Genomic DNA, 3,639 nt, shown 5'->3' on the forward strand with positions numbered 1-3,639 from the left:
GTGTGATCCTGAGAGATTCACACGGTGCTGCACAAGTACGTTTTGTGACAGGCAATAACATCTTAAGACTTCTTAAGTCTAAGGGACTTGCTCCTGATCTCCCTGAAGATCTCTACCATTTAATTAAGAAAGCAGTTGCTGTTCAAAAACATCCTGAGAGCAGCAGAAAGAATAAGGATGCTAAATTCCGTCTGATTCTGATAGAGAGCTGGATTCACCACTTGGCTCGATACTATAAGACCAAGCGAATTCTCCCTCCCAGGGGGAAATATCAATCATCTACAGCCTCTGCCCTGGTCGCATATATTTGTCTAGGTACTCAAGCAATAAAATGATTGTTTAACGACAACTGTAACAAAAGCCAATAACGTAGCCACCGTGAAAAACAGGTTAGTGGTTTCTCAAAGCAGTAAACAGAGTTACCATGTGACTCAGCAATTCCACTCCTAGTTGGAATTAAAAAACATGTCCACACAAAAGCTTAAAGTTCACATCAGCATCATTCATAATAGCCAAAAAGTGAAACAACCCAGATGTTCATCAACTGATGAATGGATAAACAAAGTTTGGTATATTCAAATAGTGGAGTATTACTCAGCCATAAAAAAGGAATGAAGTACAGACATATGCCACAAAGGGGACAAACCACGAAAACACTATGCTAAATGAAAAAAGTTAGACACAAAAAGCCATGTGTTGTCTGATTCTATGGATATGCAATGTCCAGAATAAGCAAATCCATAGAGATAAAAAGTAGGTTAATGGTTGCCAGGGGGTGAGGGAAGGGAGAAATTGGGAGTGACTGCTAAATGGGTATGAGGTTTCTTTCTGAGATGACAGAAATATCTGGAATTAGATAAAGATGATGGTTGCACAACATTGTTAATATATTAGAAAACACTGGGTTGTATCATTTAAAATGGTTTTATGTTATATAAATTTTATCTAAATTTTTAAATTGCAAAAACCAGGGAAGAAAAAAACCACCTTAAAAGATTATTTATGCATTTTTATTTTTTGGGACACAGTCTCGTTCTATCACCAGGCTGGAGTGCAGTGGCATAATCTCGGCTCACTGCAACCTCTGCCTCCCAGGTCCAAGTGATTCTCCTGCCTCAGCTTTCCAAGTAGCTGGGATTACAGGTATGCGCCACCACGCCCAGGTAATTTTTGTATTTTTAGTAGAGGTGGGGGTTTCACCAAGTTGGCGGGGCTGGCCTCGAACTCCTGACCTCAAGTGATCCACCCACCTCAGCCTCCCAAAGTGCTGGGATTACAGGCATGCGAGACCGCACCCGGCCTGTTCCATCATTTTGTAAGAGAAAAATTTCACTTTTTTGAGAGGTGCTTTTTTATTGCCTGAAGTGGGCTAGAGATCCCTCTTAGCTGGGTTCTATTGTCAGTTTACTCCCATTGACATTAAATCTGGAAATTCCACATTGCTGATGGCACCCCCTACACCTCCAGTGTGTTAATGCTACTATTGATTATTGAGCTGTAATCAATCTTTTCAGTAGAATTTGGAAAGGAAGAGGGAGGGTAGGAGATAATCCAACTGAAAAAAATGAGCACTACTTATGCTTTAAACTAAAGCTTTAAAACACATTTTCAATTATTTGCAAATACATTCAAAAAATGAATAGTTGATTTCCTATTATCAAATCTGATACAAGTAATTTTGTGATAAAAATGATAATATAAAGATAAAACGCTAAGTTTTATCTCATTAAATGTAATCTTGCTAACAAAATAAAAATGTTAAGGTCAAATGAATACAGGTGTACGAAAGTAAAATGCAGCTCAGATGTTAATACCACCGGCCACTAAAAGGAACCACGACTCCTCGGAGAATGGGTTTCCTCTTTCACTTAATTATTTCTATTAGCATTGGCTTACGGTTTTGTTTTTTTAACTTTATCAGTGGGTTCTAATCCTTTCCTATTATCTATTTGATGTTCACATTGTCCCAAATTTGGCCAGTGGAGGCCTCTTACAGAAAAGTGGGTAAAGATAAAACACAACCATGAAACTGGAATTTCATTCAACTAAGTAGCTTTACAACTGGTTAGACCACCACCTTTAAATGTATCATCCTCCATGTTTAGAAATCTAAATAAAATATCCAATAAATACATAAGGAATAAAAGGACAATTCATTTTTTTAAACTACTAATAACCGTGTTGCCTAGCGCATTATTAGATGTACTTAATGATACTTGAGGGAGGAAGAACCTTTTTTTTTTTTTAAGGAATTTGGGTGCATTTGTTACAGCACAAATGTAGGAATGGACAACACTTGTTTCCCAGAATGTCTTAAAATCCAATTTCTTCCCATTTTGAAATGCTAATGCCAGTGGGTAGCTTTCATATATGAGTGCATTTCAGCTTTACAACCACTGTGAGGAAGCTGAAGTCCAGATGATTTAAACCTTCAAGACCAAAGACCCGAGTAAGTGGTCGCGCAACTGCTGAACACTATCAGATCACTTTGTACATTTTTCCCAGGGGAATCAGATAACTTTATGATTTTGATTTAAAGAAAATGTAACTTTCAGCCATGTTAAAATAAAGTGGACTTACCTCTCAAAGTACAAAAATCTGAGCTTTTTTTTTTTTTTTTTGAGACGGAGTCTTGCTCTGTCGCTGGGGCTGGAGTGCTGTGGCCGGATCTTAGCTCACTGCAAGCTCCGCCACCCGGGTTTACGCCATTCTCCTGCCTCAGCCTCCCGTGTAGTTGGGACTACAGGCGCCCGCCACCTCGCCCAGCTAGTTTGTTGCATTTTTTATAGAGACGGGGTTTCACCGTGTTAGCCAGGATGGTCTCGATCTCCTGACCTCGTGATCCGCCCGTCTCGGCCTCCCAAAGTGCTGGGATTACAGGCTTGAGCCACCGCGCCCGGCCTAAAAATCTGAGCATTTTTAAAGACCAAAAGGCTTGTGTGCAAGGTGTCTAAAGAGGCAGATACCCTACTGTCCTGAGGTCAACTGTTAAAGCCTGAGACATTCTTCCACCGGTAACAGTTAATTCCAAAATGAACTTTGAAGACAAAGCAAGAAAATGGTTTCCTGGTAATGCAAAGACCATTTGTTACCAGGTGGACCTTTCAGAGAGAGATGCAGAGGGGCGCCCACCTGCTCCGCTAGCCAAGCCCAGGTGAACCTCTGGGTGGAATAAGAGCCGAGGACTTTAGACCAAGCCCCTCCCCTCAAAACCCAAAGCCTTTCCCTTTATCCCTGCTTTTTGCCTATCTGATTACTGTATGGAACTGGGCACCACTGAGCTCGTGTGCTAGATTTTTAATCTCTGGTGATCTGAATATTATATACCTCTCTCCCTAAAAAGCATCTTTGATTTTTGTTTTTAACTCTTGCATGGTTTATTTCTTAGAATTAACCTTCTTCTGTTGGAAAGCAGCACTGACAAGAAGTAAAAAGTCTCTGTACTGTACTCACAAATAAATAATAGGCAGATAGCTTATAACAGCTCACCAGGACAAATGCGATCATTGTAAGAAAAGAAATGAGTTTCATAGGACCACTAGAAAAAGGGAAATTTGGATGTCCTTATAGTTTATCATTCTAACAGGGCAGAGCCAGGGCGCACAATCACCCTGGGCATACCTTACATTGTACAGCGAT

Source organism: Mandrillus leucophaeus, unplaced genomic scaffold (assembly GCF_000951045.1).
Source record: "Mandrillus leucophaeus isolate KB7577 unplaced genomic scaffold, Mleu.le_1.0 Scaffold108, whole genome shotgun sequence".
NCBI classification, from domain to species: Eukaryota; Metazoa; Chordata; class Mammalia; order Primates; family Cercopithecidae; genus Mandrillus; species Mandrillus leucophaeus.